Source organism: Miscanthus floridulus, chromosome 7 (genome assembly GCF_019320115.1).
Source record: "Miscanthus floridulus cultivar M001 chromosome 7, ASM1932011v1, whole genome shotgun sequence".
In the NCBI taxonomy this organism is placed as follows: Eukaryota; Viridiplantae; Streptophyta; class Magnoliopsida; order Poales; family Poaceae; genus Miscanthus; species Miscanthus floridulus.
The window spans coordinates 11,839,617-11,866,060 of NC_089586.1; the positions used below are offsets into that span (position 1 = coordinate 11,839,617).

A 26,444-nucleotide genomic window follows, 5' to 3' on the forward strand; every position below is an offset into this window, starting at 1 on the left:
TTAGAATCACAAGAAGAGGAAAAGACAGTTCATGATGTGCCTGTGGTCAGGGACTATCCCGATGTATTCCCTGAAGAATTCCTAGGTATGCCACCAGACCGTGATGTAGAGTTCATCATTGATCTTTTGCTGGGAACAGGACCCATTGCCAAGAGACCCTATCGCATGTCAGTCGATGAACTGGCCGAGCTCAAGAAACAGCTTGATGAGCTCATCTCGAAGGGATATATCAGACCCAGTGCTTCACCCTGGGGAACCCCTATTTTGTTTGTTAAGAAGAAGGATGGCTCGATGAGAATGTGCATTGATTACCGAAACTTGAATGCAGTCACCATCAAGAACAAGTACCCCCTGCCAAGGATTGATGATTTGCTTGATCAGCTTAGAGGTGCCAAGTATTTCTCCAAGATTGATCTCAGATCTAGTTATCATCAGATGAAGATTCGAGATAGTGACATCCCGAAGACAGCCTTCGTGACTAGGTATGGGCAATTTGAGTTCACTGTGGTATCCTTTGGACTCACGAATGCTCCTGCATACTTCATGAACATGATGAATAAGGTTTTCATGGATGATCTGGATAAGTTCGTGGTAGTATTCATTGATGACATCCTTGTCTATTCACCTACCGCTGAAGAACACGAACATCATCTGAGAACTATACTTGAGAAACTAGCCCAACACCAGCTCTACGCAAAGTTCAGCAAATGCGAGTTTTGGCTACAGGAAGTTGCCTTCCTAGGCCATGTACTATCAGCTGGAGGTGTTGCAGTTGACCCAGCTAAGATTGAGGCTATGAAAGAATGGGAACAACCCCGTAATGTGACAGAAGTCAGAAGTTTCTTGGGACTGGCTGGATATTATCGTCGATTCATCGAGAACTTTTCCAAGATAGCCTGTCCAATGACCAACCTTCTGAAAAAGACTAAGGAGTTTGAATGGACACCCGAGTGCGAACAAAGCTTCCAAGAATTGAAATAGAAGCTTACCACAACTCTTGTGCTAGCATTGCCTAATATCAGCAAAGATTTTGTGGTCTATTGTGATGCATCCCGTCAAGGACTTGGTTGTGTATTGATGCAAGATGGAAGAGTGATAGATTATGCTTCTCAACAGTTGAAAGAATATGAGAACCGTTACCCAACCCATGATCTGGAGTTAGCAGCAGTTGAGCATGCCTTGAAGATCTGGAGACACTACTTGATAGACAACAAGTGTGATATCTATACAGATCACAAGAGCTTGAAGTACCTGTTCACTCAGGAAGATCTAAATATGAGGCAACACCGATGGCTAGAGTTGATCAAGGACTATGACCTAGAAATTCACTATCATCCAGGAAAAGCTAACGTAGTCGCAGATGCTCTTAGTCGCAAGAGTTACTGTCACGCCTTGATCACTAAATCCGTACCACCTGAGCTCAAAGAAGAGATTGATGATCTCTAACTAGAGATACTACCGCATGGCTTGTTGAATGAGCTCCGCATATAGTATGATCTCATAGATCGCATCCGACAAGCTCAGAGAAGCTATGAAGAGATTGACTATCTCCGTGGTCTGATGAAACTAGGCTACAAGACCAACCACCAAGAAGATGAACAAGGAACCATCTGGTTCAAGAACAGAATCTGTGTTCCATCTGACCCAGCCCTACGGGAGGAAATTCTGTCAGAAGCCCATGATTCCAAGTACTGTATTCACCCTGGAAATTCAAAGATGTATCGAGACTTGAAGAAACACTTTTGGTAGAAAGGCATGAAGACAGACATTGCAGGACATGTGGCACGATGTGACACATGTAATAGAGTCAAGGCTGAACATCAAAGGCCTGCAGGATTGCTAAAGCCTCTTAACATTCCCAAGTGGAAATGGGAGAGCATATCCAAGGACTTCATAGTTGGATTGCCCCATTCACAGAAAGGCAACGATTCCATCTAGGTGATTGTTGATCGTTTGACCAAGATTGCTCACTTTGTACTAGTTAAGACCAAGACCAACGCATAAAAATTAGCAGATCTATATATTGAGCATATTCTCAGACTGCATGGAGCTCCCTCTAGTATTGTATCTGATCGTGGTTCTCAGTTTGTGTCCCAATTTTGGGAAGCTCTGCACAAGTCCATTGGAATCAAACTTGATTTTAGTACCGCTTACCACCCACAGACAGATGGACAGACAGAATGAGTAAATCAGATCTTAGAAGACATGCTTCGCGCTAGTGTACTGAATTATGGCTCTAATTGGGAGAAATGCCTACCCTATGCAGAGTTCTCTTACAACAACAGCTACCAAGCTAGTATCAAGATGTTGCCATTTGAAGCTCTATATGGCAGACCTTGTAAGACACCTCTGATGTGGTCTCAACCAGGAGAAAGATCGTTCTTTGACTCCGCTAAGATTCAAGATGCAGAAGAATGAGTTGCTCAAGTAAAGGAGAATTTGATAATTGCTCAAAGTCGATACAAGAGCTATGCTGACAAAAGAAGAAGAGAACTTGAATTCAATGTGGGAGACTTCGTTTATCTCAAGGTATCCCCGCTACGTGGAACTATCAGATTCCATGTGAAAGGAAAGCTTGCCCTAAGATTTGTTGGCCCATACAAGATTTGCAAGAGGATTGGAAAGCTCGCCTACGAACTTGAGCTACCCGAGGAATTGATGGGTATACACCCCGTATTCCATGTCTCATAGCTACGCAAGTGTTTGAGAGTACCCGATGAAGTAGTTCCAACTGATACACTTGACATTCAAGATACACTCGAGTATAAAGAACATCCTATTAAAATTCTGGACAGAGATACCAAAGAGACCCGAAGCAAAACTATTCCAATGTGCAAGATTCAATGGAGCAATCACACAGAGAGAGAGGCAACATGGGAGAAAGAGTCTGACCTCCGGCTACACTATCCCTATCTTTTCAAGAGTACGTTACGCTTTAATCTCGGGGACGAGATTCTGTTAAGGGGGTAGGACTGTAACAACCCAAAAATACATACACCAAAAATACCAAATACAAAATTTTTTCTCAAAACTCCCATATGATGATGATGAGTGACACTGTAGGAGCCAACCCTAGGTGTTGCATTAGAAGTAACCCAACTAGACAATTTCATGAGCATGGCATGTCATTTGTTATCATGTGTATTTAATTATTAACAAATGAAACGTGGCATATATTGTCAACTCACATGGTGATTTGGATTTTTAGTTGCTTTATGTAATGCTTGAAAACTCCTTTGAAGAAACACTCCATAAAGAAATTATTATTCAAGCCTAAGGATAAATGATTAAAAAGAAAGAAGAAGGCCTCGCAGGCCGACACGGCCTGCTCAGCCCGCGAGCCAGCCCTGCAACGCGCGTAGGCCAACTCACGCGACCGTGCGACCGGCCCACGAGCAGCCTAGCGCGTCGCCCACGCCCGTGCCCCCATCCGCCTCGCTCACAGCCACTGCTCGCTAGACCCCGTCTGTCAGCCACACCGCCTACAGTGTCGTCTTCCTCACCCACGCCTCAACCGCCTATGCGACCGGGAGCTGACCAGCATGGTAGGTGTGGGCCGGGGAGTCACGCAAGGAGCATGGCCCTGTCTCCCCTTGCGCCGTGCCTACGCTACCGCTCGATAGCCATCAGATGCACCACACGCATCACTAGCCATCCGCCATTGGAGCCTGGAGCTTCGCCTATAAAAGGAGGAGCCCCGAACCCTAGCACCTCACCACACCCCGCTGCCGCCGCGCGGTTCGCACCAGTACACTAAGCCGAGGGACGAGACGAGAAGGAGTGGCGCGGAGAAGGAAGCCACTGTGGGGAGGACCTCGTCGGAGCTAGGAGCCCTGCCCCAATCAGCTACAGCGACGTAGCTGCTCGGCACGGCACTACATCACCTCATCACGGCCTTGCCTCGCCACCGCACCACCATCCTACCGCCACAAACCCTACGGTGAGCCATCTTTGCTGAGACCACCTCCCTAGCCAAATGGAACGTATACCGCCATGATCGAGACCTTGCTGGAGCTTTGAGCACCGGCCTAGCCCAACTGGTTAGTTAGGGAGACCACCATAACCATGCTTGCCGAGACCCTGGACGCGCCGTGCGCACTGCCATCAGCCAAAAGGAGGACCCCCAGCCATGACGATGTACATCAGAGCAGGAGCACACATGCACGGGCACGCTCACCATGGCCGAGAGCACAACCATGGCGAGACCACCGCGTCTTCTACATCGCGGTAAAGGCGAAGTTGACACCTTGTCTGGCTCTGCCGTGACAAGAGACGCACCGCGCACACCTTAGCCAAGCAAGAAGCCCACTGGAGCCTGCGTTGCCGCACAACATTAAAAGCTCCCGAACGGACAAGAGCCCGGCTATGCTCCTCACCCAAGCAACAGGGATCTTTGTTCTGCCTCACCCAACACCTGAGAGCGACCAGCGACTCCGCTTCGCCCGAGAGCAAAAGGGTTCGACTCCGCCTCGCCCGACCCTTAGGGTTAGGCTCGGTCTCGACCGACGGATGAGAACCTTGCCGAGGCCAGAGAAGTGGTCAGAGGAGTTCGCCGAGACCGGCGAAGTAGACGAAGAAGTTCACCGAGACCAGCGAAGTGATCGGAGCAGTTTGCCGAGGCCGGCGAAGTGGTCGGAAGACTTGCCGAGGCCGGCGAAGTGATCGGAGATATTTGCCGAGGCTGGTGAAGTGGTCAGAGCAGTTTGCCGAGACTAGTGAAGTGGTCGGAGAGATTTGCCGAGGCCGGCGAAATGAACGGAGAGTTTTGCCGAGACTAGTGAAGTGGTCGGAGAGATTTGCCGAGGGCGGTGAAGTGAACGGAGAGTTTTGCCGAGGCCTGTGGAGTGGTCGGAGAAGTAGGTAAAGTGATCGGAGAGATCGGTGAAGTGGTCGGAGGACTCGCCGGTGACCTCACCGCCGGCAGAAGCCCCATCGGGGAAGAGAGGGGAATTTTTCCTCGCCGAGCACACGTCCGAGCACATGGTACACGTGAACTGAACCCTGGAAAGTAGTAAATGGACCAAAATTCATCTAAAATCGAGTCCTACGCAATGAACCCATGTTTGAGTGCATTTGGCCCTTTTGAATTTTCATTGCTTCTTTGTGCTATTCTATAGACGTCGCTAACGCGACTATAATTCGATCGTATGCAGACTCGGAGGAGAATCAGACGGACGAGGACCGAGAGTACCGTGAGGAGCACGGAGACGACTTCACTGAAGGTGCCACATCCCACCCAATCTCGTAGCACCTATTACGCATGGCTAACCTAGAGCTGCTATTGCTTTACTTTACTATTATAATCACACTATAATAGGACCTGCATGGTAGTATGCTTACTTGATGACCTTTACCTTGACGCAACCGTACCCCTACTCACCCTGCTGTTAGGCTAGACACACGCTTGCTGATATATTCCATTGCTTATTACTTCTACTACGCTTGTACCACATTGATGCGTGGTGGAAACTGGTGTTACCTGGACTATGGGAAGAGTGATGCGTGTGTGACTTGGGTGCATGGAGGGTAAGGGTTGTGTCGACCGAGCTGGAATAACGACGAGCCTGGGGCGAGTCTTGCCATATGGTGCTACCTGGGCACTTGGATATAGATACCTATGGTGAGTAAAAATGGTAATTGGAGGTGGCCTTGGGTGTGAGCCTCGGGGAGGTGGATCCCAGGGTGGAGGTGCTGTGGTGGCACGGTAATTGGAAACCCTGATGGAGACATTCTGGCTTGGTCATCCCTAAGGACTTACTAGTACTCAGATTCACCAGGAATCCTTTACATCCCACTCGCCCTATATTGTGCGGAACGGTCAGACTACTTGGTAGAGCGATGCCACTACTGCTAGGCGAACGTGTGCAAGGAGGTACGGGGTGCGTGGTTTTCCCCCCACACCCTACCGAGACTTTAGGAGGGCTTGTGGACCCGGCTCCTGACATCCGGAGGGCCCCGGCTCTGTCTACGACTCACAGTATCAGCCATCCCAGACTAGACTTGGGATGTTCTAGGGCTGAGAGGTAGGGTGGCATCGTTCTAGGCTAGCAAGCGGCCGAAATCTGCCTAGACGGGGCACCGTCGAGGATGGCTATCTTGTGGGTATGTAAAACTTCTGCAGAGTGTTTGGTTGATCGATCGATACATATACCGACTTGTCGGTTATGGACATTTCCTGGATTTCGCTTAAACTAGATAGAGAGATGAGTCCTTCTCTTTCTTCCCCCGTGAGAGAGTGTCGGTCGTAGCCAGGGGCTACGGGCCTTGAGACAGTGCCGAGAGGGAGTTGGCCTGTCGACTGAGTGATGGTATGGTATGGTGATGATGGAGATGGTGGTATGTCGATCCTAGGATCGAAACCTGGCTCTGGAATGGGAATGGGGTGGAATGTGTGTGGGAATGGTGTTAACAACTTGACCACACTGTTATATACTTGATATGCTAAGAATACATAGGAAACCCCAGCCTTATAGGTTCCTTTTGACTATATCCAACTTGCATCCAATTTCCACAAAGCAATGCTCATAGGGTTGGGAGTGGCCAGTACAAATCGTACTGATAAATTTTGGCATACAGGTTCTGCTGAGGAGTATAGCTCCGAGGAGTTTGACGATTAAGGGATTCGTGCCTACGCTCGAGTTTGGCGATCTTATCTTCAAGCTGTTCTGAATGAATGCTACTTTTGATTCCGCCAATGCGGCGATGTAATAATTTATATAATTCCGCACTATTTGTACTCTGATATTATCGTTGTATGGATGTGATATTTGACTGGAATTTGGGTAATATGATCTACCACGGTCTTATTACACTTCAACTCTGTGGATTTCCCATCGCGGAAATCGAGGTTGTTTCACTAGCTTTTGAATTTATAAGTCATGTTCGGCTTACCCCATATTCGGCTTGTTCGACTTCTTTTTTCAGCCAGAACAGTGTTTTTCTCTCACAACAATTCAGCCGAAACAGTGGTTTTCAGCCACTTTCAGTTAAGTTTCAGACCAGCGAACGGGGCCATAGTGGGTGGATAGTGGATGCAGGATGCGTGTGTGATTAGTATGTGCGTGATTCGTGAATATGCAGATTAATATTTCTCAAGATCTTTTGCAGGCTGGCGAGACCAACAGTTTAACCGATCGTGCGACTATGCTTGTGTTAGTCCTACTCGGTACTCACCGTATGCATCACTAGTTCGCTTCGGAACCAGGCTAATCCGGTCTTCTCCCTCGCTATCCTCAGCCACGCACACATAGGACTCAGGCTTTATCGTCTCCCCAGGCAGTTCTTCCCGAAGGAAACATTTCTCTGCGCACACAGGGTTCTCTACAAACGTCGCTATCAGGGCTAACACGAGAACAACACACACAGATGTTTCTCCTCTAGGGTCCCTAGCATAGAGACATCGCCCCATATGAACGAGCTTAAAGAAAGGCGGGGATTAAAACATGGGCCTCGTACGCTTGTTTGAAACTTGCCTAAAATTTGCTGAAAACACTGTTCTGGCTGAAATGTTGTGAGAGAAAAATACTATTTCGGCTAAAAAAAGAAGCCGAACAAGCCGGATTTAAGGTCAGCCGAACGGGGCCATGAAAGTTTAATTTATTTCCACATAGCAAGCTTACATACGGCTTTCTCTTTCGGGAAATCCCAGGCACTTAGCATAAACCTTAGGGATTACCTTACAAGCGTAGGAAGATCACAAGAACTTCATTTATTCTAATTTACAGATAGTGATGGAGTAATACAACGGTAGTGAAGCATTACTATTCATAGTGGATGATGCTCAGAGAACTCCTGAGGTCATGCTATTCATGGTGTATGTGGGAAAGTGGAGTGGAGATATGGTGGAGTGACGGTGCTGGTGGTCTTTGGTCCGACGCCGCATGAATGCGCTCGACGTCTCTCTTTATAGAGCGAAGAGAGCCTTTTGGATTGTCCTTCATGCTTATCTTCTGGAGTTACTTCGTGCTTAAGTCTTCTGGTGTCTTCAATTATTCTCCTTTACTGTTGCCTGGATAGCTGGACGGAGCTGCGTACTTCAATAATTGTCCTGGCTACAATAGAGTGACTGTATAATCCTTTTGTGCTGTCCTCTAACACACTCGGTCTTATCCTTCTGGATATTTTTTGGTATGGTCTTCCATGCCGGAATGATTGATGTCGCAGACATCGAATCAAGGATTTATATATATATAACTACTACCCTGTAGCTGGCTATAAAATAACTTATTCTGTAGCCACTTTGAGTTACGCTAATTACTATATTAATTTACAAGATTATAGTAATTCCATACTAAGTGATTTGCTATAACGTTATGGTAAATATCTTCATGTGTTATAGTAACCCTACTATCGTAAATATGTATTGATATTATCATAAATTAATATATAAAATTATCGTAAATGAAGGTTGCTACCGAATAACTTATTTTATACCTCGCGCGCGTGTGTATATATATAGACACACACACCCACCCACCGAAGCACGGACGGACCGAGAAGAAAGGAAAAATCTAGAAAATAAGACAAAAGGCAAAACAAGGGAAACGTGTGGGAAAAAAATAGAAACAGAAAGCAATGGAACAAGTAACAACAACCGGCTAATAAAGAAACAAAAACCGACCGGAAACGGTATGAAGAGAAAAAAAATCTGAAAAACAATAACAGAAACGAAATACGACGTAGAAAAGAATACGGATGGAACAGAGTCCGAAACAACTTATTATATTAAAGAAATATAGATATAGAAAACGGACGGAACAAAAGAAAAAGAAAACTGCACCAATATTTAAGGACTGGACAAAATTTTTCTACGTTAAAATTTTTGCTCTAGCAAATCTGTCCGAGCTGTAACACATGAGCACAATTTGGAATCGGACTCTGAATTGCGCTAGACGAGAGTTATTTTCTAACTCGTATGAGCACGGGTTATTAAGTATATATAATTCCGGTAGTTGGAGGAGACGAACCAAAAAAAATAGATGGACGAAAAAAATAGCCGGAAATTTTGCCTCTTTATTATGATATGACTAGGAAAAATGCTTGTGCGTTGCCACGGAGTATATAGTCCGATCACCTGGACGACATACAGCTTGGAGATTATTTTTTCAACAATTGTGTCATATGTTATCATTCATCTTAACAAGCTGTTCGGCTGATGGTTTTTACGGCTAATACTGTTTCGTTGTGAGAGAAAAATACTATAACATGACTGATAAACCAGACTGATAAGTTCAAGCAACATGCTCTATATAGACATAGGACACTTTGATATTTATCCAATAATAATAGGTCTACTTAAGCTCTGAATCTAGTGGTACCTGTCCACTTCACCTCCTCGCCTATAAAACCATACATTTTATATAATTAAACTATTGAAAACAGTCTAAATAACCCACTAAGATGGTTTGAAATTGGTTTTCCTAATGTGGCATATTAAAAGTCGTAGTCCCTAACATATCAAGGGTTGACCGGTTGACTATAACCCCTTCACCTATAAAACTTGACAATGTAACCCTTAAAACATTTAATGATATTCAAAATGATCCCCAGATAAGCATGACATCGCCATTGTATTATTTGAACCATTAACTAATACTATTATACTAATATAGCAAGGCGCATGGCCGACCTTTTTGTTAATCTCCAACGCATTTGCTAATTGCTACAGATATCATCATGGCGAGGAAAAACGTTGGCTTTTCTTGAAGATCTGCACGTACTGACGTATACGAGCACAGGATTAAGAGAAGCAGGCGCTGGCCCTGGCTTCTACCAGGCGCGATTAACCGGGACGGGGACGAGGTCGTGGACGACGCAAACAGAGGTGGCGACGTCTTCATCCAAAGTGGTAGTAACAGTAGTTACAATACCTGAGGACTGAAGTGTAGTGCAGCGTGCGAGGATCACTGTGAAACAATATTAGACGCTTAATTCGATGCTTTCTCAAAAAACAGAGCAATAAAAAACTGGTTAAATGAAAAAGATTGGCCGAAACAAACAACATCACGCAAATGCATCACATTGCTTTTCAATTAATTGAAGAGATGTTGACGTCTTTGTTGATCACCTGATGTTCATCTCCATGCCCAGGCATAACCTTCTCCCAGCGGCCAGGGTAGGAAGTCAATCAAAACAGGCTGCCCGGCTGGAACGCCTCATTGGCGCTGGCGGCGGCGCGGTGGTAGCATGCATATGTACTCCCACGAGCCCACGCGCTGTGTTTACCCTGGTGCTTTGCATGTAGTTAATCTCCGATCTCGCATGCAGCTTGTGTAGATTAATTGAACCCCCATGGCGCGCGTTAAGGTGGTCGTCCTGAGGTCTGCCGACGACGCGCACACACCACGGTGATCTTTGCCGCCAGGGGCGACGGCCGTAGGGCAAGTGGGCAATGCGCAGGCCGCCGAGCGCTATGCACAGTTTCCGATACTTGCGGACACATGCGGGGCGTGACTCTGGTGAATGGTGATCGCCAATTATACGATCCAAAGTTACCAAGTCTAAACATTGAGGGCTCTTGATGCCGCAACGCTAGATATAAAAAGACAGTGCACGCGCGGCCGCGGAGGGTACGCCGGCGTACCCTCTGGATCCGTCGTCCCTGCTTGCATCGTGCGTATGTCCAACTCGCAACTCGGCTCATTGTTGCACTACTGGATTCAGGCGCTTTGCCAAGTGCCTAATGCACTCGGTAAAGGCTACTTTGCCCTCGGCAAAGCCTTTACCGAGGGCAGCACTCGGCAAAGAGCATCCGATAAAAAATCCATCGGCAAAGAATTCTTTGCCGAGCGCCTTTTATCGGGCACTCGGCAAAGTCTTTGCCGAGTGCAATCTCGGCACTCGGCAAAGAAAAGTGACCGTCACGGCGCCGGTTGCGTTAGCACATGCTTTGCCGAGTGTCATGTCAGAGGCGCTCGGCAAAGATTTTTTAATTTTTTTTTCAAAATTTCTTTGCCGAGTGCCCAACCGGGGAGGCACTCGGCAAAGATTTTTTTTATTTTTTTTATTAATTTCTTTGCCGAGTGCCCTGTCAGGTCGGCGCTCGGCAAATATTTTTTAATTTTTTTTCGTAATTTCTTTGCCGAGTGCCCTGTCAAGGGCGGCACTCGGCAAATTTTTTTTAAAAAAAAAATCTTTGCCGAGTGCCCTGGCCCTAGCACTTGGCAAAGAGGCTAATTTTTTGTTTTGATTCTATATTCACAAACACATCATATAAGAGATATATATAACATCTGTGACATCACAAACACAATATATCACATATATATCACATCCATCTCATCACAAAGGCAATACCACATATATATCACATGTCGATCACACAATATCTCACATACACGACATCACAAGCATAATAGGTCCAATATCCATCGAAACAAGTCGATAGTTGATCACAGTGCATCACATGTCCATCGAGCGGTGAAAAAGAGATACAAACTACCGGTGGGGAGGAAACTGAGTGCCTGGTGAAGGAAAAGTGCCGTCGCCTGCTTGCGCCTGAGATGGGTTATTCGAACCCGCCGACGGAGGCTGCATAAAGGACAAGAGATTGCATCTGTTAGAGTGGTCATCTAATGAAAGCACTAGTCGAAGCAATTTGGTTTCATACTCACAGGACTAGCTATAACTGGCGGCAGCGGTGGAGCGAACTACGGCACAGCTACACCATGCATTTGCCCAAAGTTCTGCAGGAACGTCGTAATCTCTGCCAGCTGCTTGGCCTGCCTTTCCCGCTTGGCCCACTCGTCCTGTCTTTCCCGCTCGGCCTGCTCGGTCCTCGCCGCCAGGTCCCGCAGCTCCTGAGCCATCCTCTCGTTCTCGGCCTGCAACATTTCAATCGAATGTTTCAGTAATGCAAAGGTAACTAAGTTATTTAAAGATTAATGTACGAAGAGTTAAACGGGACTAACCTGGAGTGCGTCGACCCGCTGCTGTGAAGGGGATGGCCGTTGGCGTATGGTCGGGCCTCCGCTCGGGGTCTGTGCTCGGATCTAGGAGAGGGAGGGAATCTCGCTGGGCTCAAGGGTGCCATCGCCAATCCAGTACCGCCCATGCTTCTTGCCTTGTCCGAGCCTCATGACCATTGTCCCATCAATGTCGTCGGTGCTCGGATCCCAGTCTGGCCCATGGACCGACCTTGCCTCCGACGCGTACGAACTGATGTGGGTGTGGACGCTCGGGTTGCTGTAGGACTCGGGCGGGTCATCCGGGGTGAAGGTGACAGCGGACGTCGCCTTACCCTTGCGGGCCAGACCATATGCCATGAAATTAGAGATGGACTGCCCACCATGTGACGCCGACTGCGAGAAAGACAACAAGATGATTAGAAGAAACATGCAGAATGGAGCGTCAGAATACTAAAAATTCACGTACCCATGCTTGCTTGTACGCGCCGAGGCTGCGGCTGCCTTGATGGTGTGTGGGGCCTGTCGCTGCCATACGCCGCTCCCGCCCCGCCTCGTGGTCCTAGATATAACCCTCCGTGAACCACCTGTCCATGATCATCTCCTAGCAGTCCCGATACGACTCACACCACCATGGAATTATCTACATGTCATAAAGAATTTGAGATGTAAGAAGACCAAATTAAAGCTACTTAATCTCAAAACGAATCAGTATTATTCTTCTTCATTTACCTCAAGGTACTGTTTCCGAGTCAGCGTCCTTTGTCTTGCCTGTGTCTTGGTGATCTTCTCACCAAGGTGCGTGGCGTAGTACTTGACGATGCAAGTGAGGCGCTCCTCGTAGTGCATGTCGGTGATTCGTTTCCTGGCACTTTTCACCATCACCTTCTCCACCCTGTCCTCTTGTCCCTCTTCACATGTGAAAAAAGTCTGCAGACAGACACAATGTATCAATTCATTATGTCAAAAAAAGTCAAATGAATGCGATGTATTGATCAAAGTTCTGCGAGCGAGACTTATCTAGAACTCTCTCCTCACCCGCTCCTGCTTATCTCCACATGCGTCGGGGGCATCTTTGTAGTGGTCCCACGATTTGGCCGGCTCAGTGTTCCCCTTGTGCGTGACAATGCCGGGGTAAAAGTACCTGCACACAAGACCCAGGATGTGGTTGGGGTTGCGTGAGTCACCAGGCGACACAACCAGCCAGTGCCTGCACAAGTCATTAACAAACATTATTAGTTTCTCTGATAATTTTCAACAGGTTATATGAAGTAGCTGTGATAAAATCTAAAGTTACTTACCTATCCCCCTAGGGGCGGATCACTGGGCGTAGGGGAAGAAGCGGAGGCCCAGGGAGTTTCGAGGGACCACGCAAGTAGATCCTGGCCTCCAGCCTCACCGCCCTGCTGTGCCTCGTATCCCTCGTCGTCCGTCTGCCGAACCAGCTCCTCCTCGTCCGAGGAGTCCAGGGTACGGCGCTCCTCCTCCGGCACGTCACGCGGCCTGACTAGAGGAGGCCGGCCCCTCCTGCTGTCGCTGCCACTACCGCTGCTCTTGGCCCTCTGCCTCCTCCCGTCCGACGACCCCTCTTCTGCATCCGGATCTGCATCGCATGCCCTCATGAACCTCAAGTTCATGTTCCTTGGCACACAACTGCCCGCCATCTTTGTTCAATCACCTGCAATTAAAAAGAAACAAACAAGACATATTAGTACATGTGTTAAAAATAGATGCTAAATAAATAAACAAAACACGATTACAAAATAACATAGTATTACATGTATTAGAAGTAATCATTATTATTGGGATTATCTGGATCATATGTCTTGTCATCACTATCAAAATTGTCCAAATAAACAACACTGTCCGAAGGTTCAATGTTGCCTTCATCGTCATCGTCTAAATGTAATCGCTCAAGCATTTCTATGTCCTTGGCATTTTGCACCTCATCTCCTTCTTCCTCGTCATCAACCCTTTCATTGTCTACTTCCATTCCGATCGCCTCGGTTAAGTCTATCACCAACCTCCCTAGTAGCCCATCTTCTTGATAGAACTCTCCTTCATATGTGTTTGGGTTGAAGTTGTAATCTTCATCATTTGGGACAGCTAGTCTACCATGTGGCGATACCTGGTGCACAATAGACCAACCCTTAAGAGCCTTGTTGCCTTGGCATGCGTATGGCAAATAATAAACCTTCACGGCCTGGTGAGCCACAATAAAGACATCTTTTCCTTGATAGACGGAATCTTGTCGAATCTCGACTTGACCAATATTAGGGCTCCGTTTCGTTAGTTGAGGATTGAACCAGTGGCATTTGAACATGACGAGACGAAGAGGTGTTGAACCATAAAATGAAAGTTCATAGATTTCTTCGATTATGCCATGATACTCGAGGCCATCAGTGTCGGGAGTACAAACTCCGTTGTTTGTGGTTTTTCGATGGGGCCGAGCTCGCTCGTAGCTTGCTGTGTGAAAGCGATATCCATTCACATCATAACCTAAATAAGCTTTCACCTTATTATCGAAGCCATTTGCAACCTGTCTCAACTCCTTACTCATAGTTGCATTGGTTTGGGCCTGCAAGCACAAGAATGAAAGATTGCCGGATTAAGTACGTGAAACTCGAAATCTCAAACTAGGTACGAGATAAATTGGACAATACCTTTGTTTTGAACCAAGAAATGAAATCAGGCCTCCCTGCTCCTGGACCCTGTGAAAGAAGGGTATCGGTTTGCCGTGGGGTAGGACACCTTGGTTGATGCCAGGATACACGAATAAATTCCCTGTGCAAACGAGAAAGAATCAGTTGGATGTAGAATAGTGATGGCGTATTGAAACAAGTTCGTTGAGAACTTACTCAATGAACGGCTTCACCTCAGTTAGGTTCTGCAACACATATAGCATGATACTGCGCCACTCTTTATTATCCAACCTCTTATTGGTCGATCCACTTGCGCTTCCGAGTTGCCCTTGGAAAAGGCTGAGGTTGGATTCATTCTCGTCCGCATTGTAGCGAGGGAGTGGATTATGCACGCTAGGAAGGTTCGTTGTGTAGTATAGCTGTGTGAAGTTTGTCACCTCCTCTAGAATGGAAGCCTCTGCAATGGAAGCCTCAATTTTGGCTTTATTTCTACATTTTTTGCGAACAGCCTTTAGACATCTCTCGATTGGATAGCACCAACGGGCCTACACGGGCCCCCATACGTGCCTCATACGGGAGGTGCACAATCAAATGCTGCATCGACAAGAAGAAGCCGGGTGGAAAGATCTTCTCCAGCTTATAAAGCAACTTAGGTTCCACTTTCTCCAAGTTTGCAACCACGGTCCGAGATAGTGCCTTGGCACAAAGCTGGCGGAAGAAATAGCTCAACTCTACAAGCACTAGCCAGACATGCTCAGGAACATAGCCTCGTACCATCGCCGAAAGAAGCCGCTCAATCCATACGTGGTAGTCATGACTCTTCATCCTGTTGACTCGCATAGTGCCTAAGTTCACTCCCCTGCTCAGGTTCGCTGCATACCCATCAGGGAACATTAATGCCTTGATCCATTGTAGTACTTCCCTCCTTTGTTCGGGTTTCAAGACGAAATCGGCCTTAGGCCTTTTCTAGTTCTTGCCGTATGCAGGAGGCCGCATCTCTTGCTGTGGTCTATCGCACAACGTCGCCAAGTCCACTCTAGCCTTAGAGTTGTCCTTAGACTTGTCAGTGTCCATGAGTGTTGCCCAAAGTGCCTCGGCGATATTCTTTTTAGTGTGCATTACATCACTGTTATGGGGCAGTAGGAGGTCATCGAAATAGGGGAGCCTCGTCAAGCCGGACTTATGAGTCCACATGTGTTGCTCACCATATCCCACAAAACCACCTTCTTCATTGGGCACGAGAGCATCTATCTAAGCATGAACCTCGGCACCAGTCTTCAAGTGCGGTCTAGGGTCCGTGACTGCAACACCTTTCCTAAAGTTCTTGGTGTCTTGTCGGAATGGATGGTTGGAATCTAGGAATTGACGATGTTGATCGAACAACGAATACTTGCCACCCACCACACCAGATCATTTCTTTCCCTACGGCTAGGACTAGTCCCCTCGGCTGGGAACATCCCATCAGGAGCGCTCCGTCTTCCCTGGCATGTGAGCTAAACCGAGGCAGAAAGCTGCCCGCACCGTCAGGAACACTGCATGCGCCGCCGAAAACCAAACTTGCGCGCTCCAGTCCACAGCATGTCCCACGCGTAAGTGAGGTGTGGCAAAAAGAAGGGCGCGAACGCAAGGCAATGGGCGGGCCAGGTAAAAATTTCACGACCTTATCCTATCACCTCACCTACCCGACTTCTCCCCATCCCCAAATTTCTTTTCTCTCTCTCTCCTCTCTCTCTCTCTCTCGGGAGATGGCGGCGAGCACGGCACGGCGCAGGCGAGGACGCCGCCGCCGCCGCCGCGCGTCCTGGGATCCGGTGAGATGACGTCCTCTCATGGCTTCTGCCTTCCCTTCCTTCTCTCTCTCTCTCACGGCTTCTCCGTTTCCTTCCCACTTAGGGTTGCCATCGCCATCACATCCCCAAGATCCAACGAGGTGAACTCCTCCCCGTGGAGATCCACAGCGTGGCGGCGGCGCAGCGCTGCACGAGCCCCTCCTCCCCGCGCAGATCAATGGCGCGGCAGCATCGCGCGAGGCCCTAATCCTCCCTGCTCAAGTCCAAGGCATGTTGGCGCTGTAGGAGGTATGTACCCCAGCCATGGATGAGAAACTCAAGGCCTGGCAGATCCACATCTCACCACGAGCCTACGAGATCTGAATGTTTTTAGATTTTTAGGTAATTTATTTACCCTTTCATGAAGGAGAAAAATGTTTTAGATTATTTTAGGCAATTTATTTACCCTTCCATCGAGGTGCTAGAACACTGAACGTGAACAATAGTCACTGAATTTTATTTTGGGCAGCTGCATTTTTCACTCATTTGCTGAACTGACATGCAGTCTATTTGTCGTTACTGAGTTGTGCGGACCGTGCCTTATTACATACATATAGGATAATAGATTTGTTAACATTTGTGCATGCATTTTTTGTCAATTTACATTGGGCAAGTACTCTTCATAGAAATCTGAGCACTTTTGTTTCTAAAAATATGCCTGTACACTTTTGTTTTGGAAGATAGTTTTGCTTGGATGAAGTAGCATTGTTGAAATCTCATATGTTGATTCAGCTAAATATTCTGCAATACATGTCAGCTGCTGATAATCTTTACAATTTTATAGAATTGTGCTTCTTTCTAATTCCAGCCTTTTTATGTTGTACAAGAATGCACTACTATTATGAAAAATGAATGTTCTTATGTGCATAAAAGCAAAATTTATAGTCAAAAGGAAGTATTTCAGACCTAGTTACATTCTTTTCTGAAAAATTACAACGGTTCAGTCAGTAGGTAACCATAGTGCTTAGTCAGTAGGCATGCTGACAATGAATTTTGGCATTTCCAGGCAGCGTTGACAGTGCTTGAAGGTAGTGGTGATTTGCGGCAATCATGTGAACTAACTAAGGGTGTGTGTCCGCATACTCTTTGTTCAAGAATATTTTCACTTATCACTACTAGCTATTTAACTGGTCTATAAAAGAATTGTTTGAAACAAATGTGCAGATGTGGAACACTAACAATTAGTGTTGCCGGGTCCGGATGTGCAGTAGCAGGGCAGGTTGGTTGGCAGCTCCTAGATGTGCTACGACAGCATGGCAGCTTCAGGATGTGGTGCGGCAGCGTAGAGGCTCTGCACTGGTAGCGTGTGCTGCAGCAAGGGTGGTGAGCATCACCCTATACCCTCCCATCCCCGGCTCTTCTTGCTTGTATCTGCAAGTTATAGAAACTCAGATCGTTCCAACTCAATGTTCTTGGCACTGATCCTACTAGAACTCTAGAAGACAACTAGCTCTGCTCATCTGCTGTAGAAAATGACTTTGCTATCATGAGCTATTTGTGCAGGAAACACTTTTTGGGTTATTTGTTTCCATCTTCTTTCATGCCGTTTAGCATTGACCGAATAATTTCCAAGATTTAGTATGTCCACTTAGAAAAGAATGATTTCCAAAAACATTGACAGTATTATCTATTCACTCACAGAGGACATTACTTGAGATGATCGATTTCCAAGATTTAGTCTGTTTGCAATTATAAACGTCCAAGAAGCATCCATCATGTTGATACAAATTTTTTGCAGGTCATTGCTGACAATAAAAAACAAATAGAGATACTGCCTGTCATGCTTAAGGAAGAAGAAAGTAAACATGGTAAGATTACCGGCTCACATTATTTTTGCTCTTAGTTGACCTATTTAGGATCTGACGCTTATGCAAACACAAGATCTGACTGTAGTGTTATCCAAAATAATATTTGACTGTTCTATGATTCATATAGATTTTCTGCCCTTGCATCACTAGTGGAATAATATACTCAAGGGCAGTCCTGAATTTAATTGATAATAAAGCATACACAAAGCTAGTGAGTTTCATTCACTTGCCATCTTCCCTGCTTCTATCTGTCCCAGGTCTTCCCCTACCTCTGTAACACAATGGTGCTAGATACATGTTTTATTAGGATTGTTCTAGTGTTTCAGACAACACTACAAGACTATTTTAGCATTTCAAACTACACTGCACAAAGTGCACGTAAGCTTGAGTGTTTTAGTGCTCTATTTGTATCTGAACTGCAATTAGAAGATTCTACTTACACTTGCTGTGAGTATAATCTCATGGCTACATCCATGACATATGATGATCTCATGAATGGTTCTATATATCTTGTTTTGATTGTAGAGAGGGACCGGACATGTGCAGTAGCTGCTGCATTGCCATCACAGGGCCTGTTAGGATAGTTACTTGACTTCTATTTCTTACATATGTAGCACTGCAGCTTCGCTCTTCTGAGTTTATTTTGCAAGACAACTAGAATGTAGCTTAAGATTGATTTGTTGAACATTGTACTATCAGATCTATGTACAATGTTAAGATATGGTTATATGTACCAAGACTACTGAGTGTAACATTTACCGCTTGTGTGGATGCATGATTAAATGATGAGTATTTGATTATATGTACCAAGACTACCTAGTGTGACATATAGGATGCATGATTAAATGAGCTATGAATCACTGATTTGAATGGTTAAATGATGGTTTATGGAGCCCTGATGGTTGGCAACCGACAGGAAAGATCCTACGTTCTCCTGACGGGTTGTAGCCGATGGGAAAGATTTAGATTTTCCCTGACGGTTTCGAGACGACAGGAAAGATTTGGATTTTGCCTGATGGTAGGTGACCGACGGGGAAAGTATCCGTGACGGCTGATGAAAAACTGACACCGAAGATCTTCCCTGACGGCTCTAACCGTCAGGAATCAATCGCTGACGGATTTCCGTCAGGGAAAGTGGACTTTCCCTGTCAGTTCATCCTTGACGGCTTATCCCTGACGGTTACCGTCATGGATCACTTTCCCTGACGGTATTAGCCACTTTCCCTGACGGTGTCGGCCGTCAGGAAAGAAATTTCCTGGGGTAGTGACCCTTCTTCAACCAAATGAACCTCACAGCTTCCTAGCATATTGGGCATGGGAACTTCCCCTGAACACACCAGGCACTGAATAACCCATACGCCAGGAAGTCATGCATGGAGTATTGGTACCAGACATACATTTTGAAGCTTTGCTTTGTAGCTCGGTCGTATGTCCATACCCCTTCATTCCAAGCTTTGATCAATTCATCAATCACAGGCTCCATGAACACACCCATATTCTTCCCTGGGTGTCCAGGAATTATCAATGTCAAGATCACGTTATGTCATTGAAAGGCGACGCCAGGGGGGAGATTGAGGGGGATAACAAACACGGGCCAACATGTGTAAGGGGCGGCCATCATGCCATAAGGATTGAACCCATCTGTTGCCAGCGTGACACATACATTACGAGCCTCATCGGATTTCAGATGATGTTTGTCATTAAAGCTGGTCCATACTTCACCATCAGATGGATGTACCATCTTGTCAGGATTGTACCGTTTGCCATTCTTGTGCCATGTCATCTGTTTCGTGGTTTCCTTGGTCATGAATAGCCTTTGAAGCCTCAACACGAAGGGAAGGTGCCGTAAGACTTGGGCGGGTATCTTAAGCTGGCTCTTCTAGCCACCACCATCACCAGACTCTATCTCCAGGAACCTGGAAGCTTTACACTTCGGACAGTTATTTGCCTCCTTGTGTTCTTCACAAAATAGGACACACTCATTCGGACAAGCATGTATCTTCTCATATGGCATCTTCAGTGCTTTAAGGAGCTTCTGTGCCTCGTACATGGTCTTTGACAACATGTGGTCCTTTGGAAGCAGGGTGCCAACCACGGCCAACACCTTATCGAAGCCTTCTTGACTCATGTTCAAATTGGACTTCAACCCCATCAAGCGACTAATGGCATCTAGTTGAGAGACCTCAGAATGAACGTGAAGGGGTTTCACCGCCGAGTCCATCATGTACTTGAACACATCTATGGCTGCCTGCATCTCTGCCTCCTCACGTCCTTCAGCAAACTGTGCTTGGTGAACATCATCTACCATGTCTGCTACCTTGGCATCAGCATCGAAAGCCTCAACACGTGGTCTCACCACCTCCTCTCTCATACGATCGGCTTCACCATGGTGGACCCACTGGGTGTAGTTCGGCGTAAACCCATTCTTGTGCAGATGTATACCCATGACTTCCTGGTTTTGCATTCTCCTATTACCACACTTGCTATAGGGACACAAAGCCATTTTCGAGTATCTAGCGGCCTTGTCAAATGCACGCTTCAAGAAACGATCGGTCTTGTTCATCCATTCAATGCTGACATCACCCTGACTTGTCCGGCCCATGTACATCCACTAACGGTCCTCCATCCTCTAGCATATATAACATCTCCATAGGTGACCATCAATTGCATCTACGCGGTGTCCCTACTCTCTAATAGGTGAGGATAGGTCCTAATCCCACCCGCGGATGCATAGATGAGGTTAGTTTCCATGCTCCGCTCCTATTCGAGACAGAATTTCGGCAGCACCACCCTACTGTTCTCTCGATACACGTCCTACAAGGGAGAGTGTGTATCCGGAGAACAACAGGGGGTGATGCCGAAACACCATCTCGGACTAGAGTGGACCATGGAAACTAACCCATCTACGCATCCATGGGCTGTCCAAAAAACGTGAACAATCCAAAACAGATACGGTCGCAGATATACAAAGATCTGCATACCTCCAGGCGTATCTCTTTCAGACGGGAGACACCTAACTAGGTTACGCGACCAAAGACCACATATGGATAGAGGGGTTATACCTAGGGTGCCGGTGAGGTCAGGGTAGCGGGGCAGTGGAGAGTCGACGCGGTGCAGGAAGACCCACAGCGCCGACGAAGACGATCGGGGTCATCGAGTCCCTCCCACAGGTCCTCCTACAAAAAAGGGCAAAAAATGGTTAGTGTCGACTCAAAATTTTGGCAGCACCTCCCCTGCACGGGGAGGTTCCCAAAACCTACAAAAAACATGGCACAAAGGCCAACAACCACATATATACCAAACATGGGCACGAAGGCCAACAACCACCAATATATCAAGAGGAGCCATGTACTTTAGTTCTCTTTCCATGCAGATGAAAGTATTGAAGTAGTACAACAACAATTACTACTAACCCTACAACTACTACTAACAACTACTTAACTACTAACAGTACTAATACTAAGAACTACTTAACTATTAACAACTACTACTACTAACCACTACTACATACTAACTACTACTATTTACTAACTACTACTACTACTAACCCTACAACTAACACTACTAACTACTACTACTAACCACTACTACTTACTAACTACTACTATTTACTAACTACTACTACTACTAACCCTACAACTAACACTACTAACTACTACAACTAACACTACAACTAACACTACTAACTACTACTACTAACACTACAATTAACTACTACTAACACTACTACCTACTACTACTACTAACCCTACAACTACTACTAACACTACTACTAACAACTACTTAACTACTAACAGTACTAATACTAAGAACTACTTAACTATTAACAACTACTTCTACTAACCACTACTATTTACTAACTACTACTACTACTAACCCTACAACTAACACTACTAACTACTACTAACAACCACTACTACTTACTAACTACTACTATTTACTAACTACTACTACTACTAACCCTACAACTAACCGTACTAACTACTACAACTAACACTACAACTAACACTACTAACTACTACTACTAACACTACAACTAACTACTACTAACTACTACTACTACTAACACTACAAGGGTAGGGCTTACCTTGGTGGCAAGAACGGCAAGAGCGAGGGCTGACGACGACGGCGGGGATGACCGCAGCAGCGCGAGGATCAACAGGCGGTCGGAACGGCGTGAGGATCGATGGGCGGTCGGGTCGGCACCTTCCTCTTCTTCCTCCTCCCCTTCTCTTTCTTCCTCCTTTCCTTCTCTTTCTTCCTCTTCCTCCTCCCCCTTCTCTTTCTTCCTCTTGCTCCTCTCCTTATCCCTCTGCTGGCCGGCCGCAGGGCACGGCGGGGCCGGTGGAGCTCGGGGCCGGCGGGGGAGCTCGGGGACGGGGGAGCTCTGGGCGGCTCGGGGCCGGCCGGGTCACTGTCCCCGGGGAGCTCGGAGCCCGGGGCGCCGGCGAGCTCGGGGCGGCGGCCGGGGACCCGGGGCGTAGGCGCGGAGCCGCCGGGGTGGGGGCGCTGGGCCACCGGGGCCGGGCGGGAGCGCCGGCTGGGCGCTGGGGCGAGCGCCGCCGGGACGGGGGCAAGGAGCGTGGGACGGGGGCGCCGGGGAGATGTCTGGCTTTTAGGCATCCGACGTCATAACTTGCTCCAAACTTTCTCAATTTTTTACCACGGCCTCCACATGCGATAACAAGACACCTCGACAAGTTTCATGATTTTTGGACTTCGTTTAGATTTTATATAATTTAAATACACTTTTCCCGCAAGTACATCATCATGTTACGACAACAAGATGCTCGTAATTTCATGCGAGTTCCTGGATACGGCCTCAACATACGCCAAACATCATGAATACTATTTTTTGAATGACCAAATTCTATTATTTCATGTACATGCAGTTCAAATTTAAAATAGTCGGAAAAATTCAACGAAACAAAAATAATTAAGGAAATATAGTAAAAAACTCAAAATTGTCCCAAATTTTGAAATGGAGTTTTAATTACTGTAGCAAGGCCCCAGAAAAAAAATGGGGCACTCGGCAAAGAAGCCTTTGCCGAGTGCCAAAAAAAAATTAAAAAACCCTTTGCCGAGTGCCTAACGGCGGGGCACTCGGCAAAGGCTGACAGCAGGTGGCCGCCGTCACGCCGGCCACCTTTGCCGACGGCCAAATTTTGCCGAGTGCCCGGCACTCGGCAAAGATTTTTTTGCCGACGGCCAATCTTTGCCGAGCGCCCGGCACTCGGCAAAGGAAAATTTTTGCCGACGGCTAAAGTTTGCCGAGTGTCCGGCTCTCGGCAAAGGTAGATTTGCCGACGGCCTATCTTTGCCGAGTGCCGCTGGGTCCGGCTCTCGGCAAAGATTGTCTTTGCCGAGTGCCCGACAGAAAGCACTCGGCAAAGCTTTTTGCACTCGGCAAATCAGTCGTGTCCAGTAGTGTTGATGTCCAACTCGAAATCAAGCTACAATATGAGGTATAGATATAGAGTACAAATACAGATATAGATATAAATATCCATAGCGATGAAGGCTGAATCAACACACACCAGTCGGGTACACACAGGTACAGCGTTATTTTGCACACCCTAGTACTCTACGCACGCATGCACATCACTCGTACGGTAAATATACTTATTTCGATCCATCACACGTTCTCATCACACACCGTCACACGTACAGTACGTCCAACTAATCATAGATCTTTGTGTACCCGTAAATTGAAGGGAACGTCGACGCACGTCGTCGGCCTAGCTAGCCGACGACGGGTGTCCTGACGACGATCAAGTTGGCGTCGACGAAGACGCAGACGCGGTGGGCGTCAAAGTCCGGCGGCTGGGGGTCGTCGGCGGTGTGGAACTCCAAGACGACGTCCTGCCTCTCCGACTTGATGATGAAAGCCGCCTCCACCATGTGCTTCCCGACCATCTCCGGCCACGACGACTTCAGCTTGCCCCCATCATCGTCGGTGCTGCCCGCCGCCGCCGGCAAGCGCCTGACCATAGCTTTGGTGGATGATCTCTCACCCTCGGCTAGCTGGCTGGCGACCCCAAGTCAATGCAGTTGTGGGTGCGCTTGCGTGATAACGGATGATGAAGCAGCTGGTCAGGTGTGGCCATTATTTATAGGGTTGGCAATGGGGCGATGGAGCATCGGTTTCACCCATGGCAGCGGGCAGCCTCATCGGGATTGAATGGATACATCGTCGACCTTGTCTTTTCCTATCTGGTCTTAATTTTACGTGCACGGCGACGTGTATATGCCTATATCGGAAATCGACGGTTCAATTGAACACTGTTCTAAAATGCATGGCAGTCTCAGTGAATATGTGACACGTACGTACGCGCTTTGGTGTTCTGATTCATGCTTGGCGAGTACTGCCTTGGAGCAACCGAGTGAGTAGCTTTTGTCGTCGCTGTATAGTACCTAGGTGTAGAGGCTATAATAAAGCCTATCATCTGCGTACTACAGAAATTTAATTCAGACATTGTTTAAAACAACGGTTAGCTCAGTTGCTACTACAAGAGAGGAGATAAAATGGTACGGTATCAAAGAACCAAGACAACTAAGCTGTTACAAGGCGACTGTAATACCAAATATTTCCAACCAGTGGCAAATGGTAAGCATAGGAAGATAAGGATATTCCAACTTGAACAAGAGATGGGGCTCATAGAAGGTGGTGAAAACTTAAAACGTTACATCACTAACTATTATAAAGGCCTCTTTGGTGCCTCCGAGGAGAATAATTTCACCATGATAGTATCCAATAGAGAGGATATCCCTCAAGTCTCTGAGGTAGATAATGATATTCTCTATGCGTGCTTTACCACAGAGGAGGTAAGAAGGCCATTTTTCAAATGGAACATATATAACAAGGCGCCAGGATCAGATGGTTTCCCCGCCGATTTTTATCAAGCCTTCTTGGAACTCATCAATGGAGGCCTAATGGCCCTTTTTTATGAGTTTCACAAAGGTACTCTACCACTCTTCAGCCTCAATTTTGGTAATATCGCACAAGTACCAAAACAAAAAGAAGCTAAACAAATTCAACAATTTTGTCCCATTTATTTACTCAATGTAAGCTTTAAGATTTTCACCAAGCTAAGGTCATGGCAAATAAGGTGGCTATAGTGCCTGAAAAGGTTATAAGACCGTCCCAAACCGCTTTAGTAGAAATATCATGGAAGGTGTCGTCATTTTACATGAAACCGTTCGTGAGCTGCACAAGAAAAAATTCGATGGTAAATTAGACTTTGAGAAGGTGTATGACAAGATTGATTGGTCTTTCCTTTAACAAACATTGAGAATGAAAGGATTTACACCATTATGGTGTAAATGGACTAACAAAATTGTGAGAGGGGATGGTGTGGGAATTAAGGTGAATGAGGACATTGGCCACTATTTTCAGACTAAGAAAGGACTTAGACAAGGAGATCCCTTATCTCTCTTTTTGTCAACTTAGTAGCTGATATATTGGTGGTTCTCATTGAAAGAGCCAAGGCGAATGGAGATATCAGGAGGGTCATTCCACTTTTAGTGGATGATGGACTCTCAATACTCCAATAAGCGGGATGACACCATCCTTGTTATGCAACATGATCTAAATGATGCCAAAAATTTCAAACTAGTGTTAAGTACTTTTTGAGCAATTGTGGCTTAAAATCAACTTCCATAAGAGTGAACTCTATTGTTATGGTTGTCTGGAGAACGGGTTCCCGATAGGGAGGGTCAACCGGGCGTGAGGCCGCTCGGCCTTCAGTGGCGAAGGCTTCAGGCGCAGATCAGGGACCTTCACCTAGTCACCACACCACTTCCGAGGTGGGGACTTCTAGAGTTTCAAGCCAAAAAGTGATGTCTCTTTATTGGGATCTGAGTCCCCTTTTATAGAGTATGGTTATATGCATTTCCCTTAAGGGCATATCCTAGAATGTTTCCTTATGTACATGATTCCCCCTGAAGGGCATTAGGGGGCCTATTCTCTTGTGGCCATCGCCTTCCCTCATGGAGCCTCGCATGGGTCACCCGGGCACCACCTTCACTGGTGGTGTTGCCCCGAGCTTGCCTCAGCAGTGAGTCGAAGGTTGACCGCATCCGTCGAGGGAGTCGTTGTCTAGGGCCTTCGGTGACCTGGCAAAGGCCCGACATGTGGCCGGCCTTCGCTAGCTCAGTCGAGGCTTCGGTCATCTGGTACATCACCCTCGCCTTGGACCTTCATTGGGTGTCCTCCTTCCTTCGCTATCCCCTTCTGCGCGGCCTCTGGGGGCATCAGGTCAT

At 46.8% G+C, this 26,444-nt stretch overlaps 1 long non-coding RNA gene across 2 annotated transcripts; it reads left to right on the forward strand.

The window, feature by feature from the left end:
* Positions 1-16,453: 16,453 nt before the first annotated feature.
* Positions 16,454-17,699, forward strand: LOC136462564 (uncharacterized). Of its 2 annotated transcripts, none has more exons than XR_010760753.1 (3): positions 16,454-16,623; positions 17,381-17,441; positions 17,583-17,699. It is a non-coding gene; the product is annotated as an uncharacterized lncRNA (long non-coding RNA). The 2 variants fall into 2 exon arrangements; XR_010760754.1 differs by having other exon boundaries at positions 17,539-17,657.
* The last annotated feature ends 8,745 nt before the right edge of the window (positions 17,700-26,444 follow it).